This window comes from Mustelus asterias, chromosome 22 (assembly GCF_964213995.1).
Source record: "Mustelus asterias chromosome 22, sMusAst1.hap1.1, whole genome shotgun sequence".
Taxonomy (NCBI): Eukaryota; Metazoa; Chordata; class Chondrichthyes; order Carcharhiniformes; family Triakidae; genus Mustelus; species Mustelus asterias.
In genome coordinates this window covers 57,685,230-57,693,882 of record NC_135822.1, presented here as the reverse complement: position 1 = coordinate 57,693,882, position 8,653 = coordinate 57,685,230, and positions in this window count along the sequence as shown.

The window sequence follows — 8,653 nt, the reverse complement described above, 5'->3', positions numbered from 1 at the left end:
TGCTACCAAATAAACCTGTTGGACTTTTTAACCTGGTGTTGTGAGACTTCTTACTGTTAAGTACCACGACATTAAGACAATAATCAGATCCAGCGGTTGATTGTATTCAGTCACTCTTCCTGTGAGTGGTAAAAGGTAAAGGACAAGAATCCTGTGCTATCCTCTACCCCAGCTAGTTCCACAGCATTAAGCCGACTGCAGTGCACAAATATCTAAAGATGGCTTTGCACTTTCCTGTCTCCCTCTTGCAAATTGATTTTCATCTCCCATTTCGGCTGTCTTTCCATTCCTAGCCATGTAGTAAGGACAGAATTCCTTGTCACTCTGCATCAATAATGCCTCATGATGTGGAGATGCCGGCGTTGGACTGGGGTGAACACAGTAAGGAGTCTAACACCAGGTTAAAGTCCAACAGGTTTATTAGGTAACAAACGCCACTAGCTTTCGGAGCGCTGCTCCTTTGGAGCGCTCTGAAAGCGAGTGGCGTTTGTTACCAAATAAACCTGTTGGACTTTAACCTGGTGTTGTTAGACTCCTTACTCAATAATGCCTCAACATGCTGGTGTGTCTATGAATCGAGACTCATAGAATCCCTACAGTGCAGAAGGAGGCCATTTGGCCCATTGAGTCTGCGCCAACCACAATCCCACCCAGGCCTTATCCCCGTAACCCCACATACTTACCCAGTTAATCCCCTGACCCTAAGGGGCAATTTAGCACGGCCAATCAACCTAACCCGCACATCTTTGGACTGTGGGAGGAAACCGGAGCACCCGGAGGAAACCCACGCGGACACAGGGAAAACGTACAGACTCCACACAGACAGTGACCCGAGCTGGGAATCGAACCCGGGTCCCTGGCGCTGTGAGGCAGCAGTGCTAACCCACTGTGCCACCCCTTTGCTACTTGGATAGCAGCAAAGAATAGGACTTGATTGTGGACTCACTGCTGTGTCCTACGACGGACGATGGCTTTATTGCTTTTTCTGCTCTTCATGCAGTTTAATTAGGACCGAATGCATCTGAATTCTGTTGTTTCTTGCTAAAGCTCATCCACCCTCCCCCTGTGCTTTTGTGCATGCCTTGCCAGCAGGGAGTGCAATTTGTGGTGTGAGGAACTGCGGTTGTAATCTTATAACGCCAGCAGGGGGCATGTCTCCTCCCCCCCCCCCCCCCCCACCCCCCCTCCACCTCCCACCCCCCCACCCCCAGCAAATCGCTGAGCTTCCTGGCACCGTTATTGAGATGAGCAGACGCAAAATGAAGGATTAGCTCAGTTATACAGCAGCTGAAATGAATTGGCACCAACTGCTGTTAGTGTGTTCTAGACTCAGATGGAGAGCGTGACTGTTGGCAAGCTTTTGTACTTGCAACCTTCCACTGGCAGTGACTCTGAACGCACCAGCTTGATGTGTTGCTGCCATTGGTGAGGTAAACGGCTTTGGTGAACGCACATTGGCTCCTGTGGCAAGGCAGAATTCAGTTTTGTCTTTCATGGACAGCAAACATCTCTCTCTCAATTTACTGATGCAAGTTGTGCACACATCCTCTCAGCTTTTATTTATTCATGAGACATGGCTGTCGCTGACTGGCCAGCATTTATTGCCCATCCCTAGTTGCCTGAGGGCAGTTGAGAGTCAACCACATTGCTGTGGCTCTGGAGTCACATGTAGGCCAGACCGGGTAAGGACAGCAGATTTCCTTCCCTAAAGGGCATGAGTGAACCAGATGGGTTTTTCCGACAATGGTTTCATGGTCATCAGTAGATTCTTAATTCCAGATACTTTTCAATCGAATTCGAATTCCACCATCTTCCATGGCAGGGATTTGAACCCGGGTCCCCAGAACGTGAGCTGATTTTCTGGATTAATAGTCTAGCGATAATACCACTAGGCCATCTAATGAAGGTTGGCGACACACACGGTGTAATTCATCCACCGAGTGTCTGGAGGAAGCCTCACCCAACCCAAACCATCCATTGCTCAAGAGTGTCTGAGGGCCTCAGCGCAGGTCAACTGTCCCGAAAGGTTTGGGCCTCATTGGAAAAGAGGAGACTGAGGGGTGAGAGATTTGATGCAGGAAAGATGTTTCCATTTGTGGGGGAAATGTAAACTAGAGGCCATAGATACATGGACAGGCTGAGTGAGTGGGCGAGGATCTGGCAGATGGAATATAACGTTGACAAATGCGAGGTTATTCACTTTGGAGGAATAATAGCAAATTGGATTATTATCTAAATGGAAAAAAATTACAACATGCTACTGTGCAAAGGGACCTGGGGGTCCTTGTGCATGAGACGCAAAAACCCAGTCTGCAAGTACAACAGGTGATCAAGAAGGCAAATGGAATGTTGGCCTATATCGCAAGGGGGATAGAATATAGAAACAGAGATGCCTTGCTGCATCTGTACAAGGCATTGGTGAGGCCGCAGCTGGAATACTGTGCAGTATTGGTCCCCTTATTTGCGGAAGGATATATTGGCCTTGGAGGGAGTGCAGAGAAGGTTCACCAGGTTGATACCAGAGATGAGGGGTGTTGATTATGAGGAGAGACTGAACAGATTGGGTTTGTACTCGTTGGAATTTAGAAGGCTGAGGGGGGATCTTATAGGGACCTATAAGATAATGAAGGGGCTGGATAGGGTAGAGGTGGAGAGATTCTTTCCACTTAGAAAGGAAGCTAGAACTAGAGGGTACAGCCTCAAAATAAAGGGGGGTCAGTTTAGGACAGAGTTGAGGAGGAACTTCTTCTCTCAGAGGGTGGTGAATCTCTGGAATTCTCTGCCCACTGAAGTGGTGGAGGCTACCTCGTTGAATATGTTTAAATCACGGATAGATGGATTCCTGATCGGTAAGGGAGTTAGGGGTTATAGGGATCTGGCGGGTAAGTGGAACTGATCCACTTCAGATCAGCCATGATCTTATTGAATGGCGGGGCAGGCTCGAGGGGCTAGATGGCCTATTCCTGCTCCTATTTCTTATATTCTTATATGCTTGTCACGCATTGAGTCGGGAAATCAGGAGGAACTTCTTTACCCAGAGTGGTGAGGGTGTGGAACTTGCTACCATGTAGATTGGCCGAGGCCTTTAAGGGAGTATATGTGGGGGGAAATGGAAAGGATATGTTGGTTGTTGGGAGAGCCTTGTGTAGACCTTCAGTAGTAGCATAGACCATTTGGGCCGAATGGTCTGGTTTGTGTGCTTCCACTTCCTGTTGTTAGAAAGTAACAAGACTTGCATTTATATTGTGACTTCTTTTATAATCAGTGTAGTCACTTTTGTAATGGAGGAAACACAGTAGCCAATGTATGCTGAATGAGGTTTGGCAAACACCAGCTAATCACGTTAGTTGAGGGACAAATGTTGGTTGGGATAAGAGCATAAACAGTCTCTAAAGTCTTTAATAAGATCATAGCTGACCTTCAATCTTAACTTGGGGCGGCACAGTGGTTAGCGCTGCTGCCTCACAACGTCAGGAACCTGGATTCGATTCCTGGCTTGGGTTATTGTGTGGAGTCTGCACGTTCTCCTCGTGTCTGCATGGGTTTCCTCCGGGTGCTCCGGTTTCCTCCCACGCTCCAAAGATGTGCGGGTTAGGTGGATTGGCCATGTTAAATTGCCACTTAGTGTCAGGGGGACTAGCAGGGTAAATATGGGGTTACGGTGATGGGGGCTAGGTTGGATTGTGGTTGGTGCAGACTTGATGGACAGAATGGCCTCCTTCCACATTGTAGGATTCTGTGAACTCCATTTTCTTGCCACTCTTTATATTCCTTGGTCTCCTCAGAGACCTGCAATCTGCCAATCCCGTCTTAAAACATACTGAATGATGGAGCATCCATATGGCCCCCTTGGGTAGAGAATTCACAACCCTCTGAGTGAAGTAATTTCTCCCCATCTCAGTCCCTCATCACTCACCTGATGAAGGAGCAGCGCTCCGAAAGCTCATGCTACCAAATAAACCTGTTGGACTTTAACCTGGTGTTGTGAGACTTCTCACTGTGCCCAGCCCAGTCCAACACCGGCATCTCCATATCCTCCGAGTGCACGCACCCCACACCCCCAGGGCAACAACCTCTGTGTCTACCCCTGTGGATCCTCTTCAGAATCTTGTCCATTTCAAGAAGATCAAGTTCTCATTGAGTATATCTGGGCCAATACTCTCAGCCTCTCATCGTAGACGAACCCTCTCATGGACCAATTAGACCACCTCCTGGACAAGTACATCCTTCCTCCAAAACTGCACACCGTTATCCAGGCGTGATCTCATCAAGACTTTATATAATTATAGTGAGAATTCATTGATTTTTTTTTTCTCTCTGCCCTCCATGCAGTAAAGGCCAAAAAAACCCCATTTGCCTTCCTGACAGCTTGCTGTACCTGCATGCTAGCTCTGTGTTCCTTGCACAAGTGCACCTGAGTCTCTCTCAACATCAACACTGATGTCAAGTAGCTCTTTCGGTCATGCCCCGTTTCAAACCTGGCAATCAATCCGCCCTTACTGGAGATTTACAATCTCGGGGGGTTGGTAATCCCCCTGAACAGGCCACGGGCCAGCATAATAGAAAGGGAAGTACTTCCTTAACCATACCTTGGCTTGAGGGGACCAAAAGAATGTGGAGGAACAGAGAGATCTTGGGGTTCATATCCATAGATCTCTGAAGGTTGCCACTCAAGTGGATAGAGCCGTGAAGAAGGCCTATAGTGTGTTGGCGTTCATTAACAGGGGGTTTGAGTTTAAGAGCCGTGGGGTTATGCTGCAACTGTACAGGACCTTGGTGAGACCACATTTGGAATATTGTGTGCAGTTCTGGTCACTTCACTACAAGAAGGATGTGGAGACACTGGAAAGAGTGCAAAGGAGATTTACCAGGATGCTGCCTGGTTTGGAGGGTAGGTCTTATGAGGAAAGGTTGAGGGAACTTGGGCTTTTCTCTTTGGAGCGGAGGAGGTTGAGAGGAGACTTGATAGAGGTTTATAAGATGATGATGGGGATAGATAGAGTGAACGTTCAAAGACTATTTCCTCGGGTGAATGGAGCGGTAACTAGGGGGCATAACTATAGGCTTCATGGTGGGAGATATAGGAAGGATGTCCGAGGTAGGTTTTTTACTCAGAGAGTGGTTGGGGTGTGGAATGGACTGCCTGCAGGGATAGTGGAGTCAGAAACGTTAGGAACATTTAAGAAGCTATTGGATAGGCACATGGAGTACTTCGGGATGATAGGGAGGAAATAGCTTGATCTGGGTTTCAGACAAAGCTCGGCACAACATCGTGGGCCGAAGGGCCTGTTCTGTGCTGTACTGTTCTATGTTCTATAAAAGATTTGTGAGAGTAAAGTAAAAGTTTATTTATTAGTGTCACAAATAAGGCTTACATTAACACTGCAATGAAGTTACTGTGAAATTTCCCTAGTCGCCACACTCCTGTTCGGGTTACACTGAGGGAGAATTTAGCACCTAACCAGCACGTCTTTCGGACTGTGGGAGGAAACCCACGCAGACATGGGGCGAACGTGCAAACTCCACACAGACGGTCACCCAAGCCGGGAATCGAACCCTGGCACTGTGAGGCAGCAGTGCTAATCACTGTGCCGCCGCCCCCCCCATCATAGTCCCCACTTAGTCGGGGCTACATTTAAATTTTAGTCATTTGTCCAGCAGTCCAGAATGAGACATCCGCTTCACTGAAAATCCTGCCCCAGAAGCAATTTTGCCAAGTCCTGGGCTGTGAGGGGAGGGGGGTCGCTAAAAGGTTCAGATCACACACTTGGAACACCACTCTGCTTGTTGCTGCACTTGTGAATAAATCAGGCCTGGCAAATTAGTAGTTTGTATTCGCAGAGAGAGTTGCTGAACAAGGTGGAAACTTTAAACTGATCGGAGACAGCCAGCATGGATTTGTAAGGGGAGAAATCGTACCTGATGAACCCGCTCGAGTTTCCTGTGGAGTTGATTAAGGTATTGGGAAGGGGAATGAATGTCTATGGATGTTCTTCATATGTGTACGTCCAGAAGGCATTCATTACATCCGTGTTGAGTCTCATGGGATCGGAGGCAGATGATTAATCTGGTTAGGAGATTGGCTAAATGACAGGAGACGGAATTAGGATATGGGTGTGTGTACTCTTCATTGGCAGGACGTGACTGCAGGGAGCTGTGGTGGGGACTCGACCACCTGTGATGTTTATTGGTGACTGGATGGAAAGTCAGATATTCAGATTTACCAATGGCAGCAGTTTAGGTGAAAATAATAGAGATACGGATTTAAGTGAATGGGCAAATTTCAATGTGAGATCGTCTACTTAACTTAAAATGGATAGAGTCGGGTGCTTTCTGAATGCTGGAGGTCCAAAGAAACGTGTTAATCCTGGTACAAAATGTCATGAACAGGGACAGGAACTAATCAAACTAAATACCTGGCAGGGGTGCGCATGGAGGTGGTTCGCCCAGGGCGAGGCTCGCCCATTGTACTTCAGGTGTGCTGATGTCTACCATGTCCCGAAATGCAGGATACTTGACTGCAAAGTTTATGGTAGTGGGGGACTGCGTTCGTGCTTTTAGAGTGGCCACGCTGGCACAGTGGTTAGCACGACTGCCTCTCAGCGCCAAGGAGCCAGGTTCAATTCCAGCCTCGGTTCACTGTCTGTGTGGGGTTTGCGCGTTCTCCCTGTGGGTTTCCTCCGGGTGCTCCGGTTTCCTCCCACAATCCGAAAGATGTGGGGGTGAGGTGGATTGGCCGTGCTAAGTTGCCCCTCAGTATCAGAGGGGTTAACAGGGTAAACATGTGGTGTTACGGTAATGGGCGGGATTGTGGTCGGTGCAGGCTCGATGGGCTGAATGGCCTCCTTCTGCACTGTAGGGATTCTATGTGAATACATTCTTCCCGTGTCTGCGTGGGTTTCCTCCGGGTGCTCCAGTTTCCTCCCACAGTCTGGAAAATGTGTAGGTTAGGTGGATTGTCCGTGCTGGATGTGTGGATAAGGCTTGGGTAAGATGCTCTTTCGGAGAGTTGGTGCTGACCTGATGGGCTGAGTGGCCTCCTTCTGCATTGTAGGGATTCTATGGATCTAAAAGGCTGGTGAAATGCAGGCCTTTATGTTGAGAGAATTCCAATACAAGGGAAAGGTAGGAGTTATACTTCAGGTATACTAAGCTCCAGTTAGACCACATTTTGGACTTCTTCCAAGGAAGGCCTTGGAAGGAGTTCAGTGTGGATTTAAGAGAATGATATGAAAGATTACACAAACGAGGTTTTAATTCTTGGGAATATGGAAGGTTAATGTTTTCTGATGTTAAGGGGGGGTGGTGAAAAGGCGCTGCTTGGGAGTCTAGTCTGAGATGACACCGTCTTAAAAATTTGAGACAGGCTTTTCAGGAGTGAAATTAGGAAACATTTACATCCACACACACACACACACACACACACACACTGGTTGTTATTTGGAACATTCTTCTGCTGTTGATACTTGGTCAATTGTTAATGTTAAATCTGAGATTGAGAGATCTCTTTACCAAGGGATACAGAGCAAAGGTCGGCAGTTAGGTCACAGATCAGCCAAGATGATGTTAGAACAGGTTCGAGGGGCTGAATGTTCCCACGGCACCGGTCTGTGAATTTATTTCCCAAGCGTGTCCACGGTTACATTAAATCACTGAATTGGCTCACAAGCTCTCTGCGGGTGGCACAGTGGGTTAGCACGGCTGCCTCACAGCGCCAGGGACCCCGGGTTCAATTCCTGGGTCACTGTCTGTGCGGAGTTTGCACCTTCTCCCCGTGTCTGCGTGGGTTTCCTCCGGGTGCTCCGGTTTCCTCCCACACTCCAAAGCTGTGCGGGTCAGGTGGATTGGCCGTGCTAAATTGACCCTTAGGGGGGACTAACCTATGTGGGGTTACGAGAATAAGGCCTGGGTGGGATTGTGTTCGGTGCAGACTCAATGGGCCGAATGGCCTCCTCCTGCACTGTAGAGATTCTATGATTCTAAATAATCCTGAGGGCCACGTATCAGAGCTGGGCAATGATTGCTTGTCGTACTGTATGATCTCAGTGAGAAACTGTCACCGTGTAGTGTCTGACTCTATGGAAACCAAAGCGTATCCAAGGTAACAGCGCATTTGTGCCTTCCTCTGCACACCTTTCTCTGTTCTCCATCAACTGTTGCTCAGCCTCATCTCTGATCCAGCTTCCAGGCTCTTCTCTCCTCACTTGTTATACTCTCTGCATCATCCTTCTTGATTTTCTCACACTTTTCTCCACTTAACTATTGTTACTCAACCTCTCCCTATGGTAACACCTCTGTATTAGCAGAATCTCAATCTGGCTGGCTGCCCTACTGTCCTTCACAGTCCCCCATATCCCCGCTCCTTTGCCTGCGTCGTTTATACTTATTTATTCAGGGTGGCACAGTGGTTAGCACTGCTGCCTCACAGCGCCAGGGACCCGGGTTCGATTCCCAGCTTGGGTCACTGTCTGTGCGGAGTCTGCACATTCTCCCCGTGTCTGCGTGGGTTTCCTCCCACATTCCAAAGCTGTGCGGGTTAGGTGGATTGGCCATGCTAAATTGCCCCTTAGTGTCGGGGGGGACTAGCTAGGGTAAATGCATGGAGTTATGGGGCCTGGGTGGGATTATGGTCGGTGCAGACTCGATGGGCCGA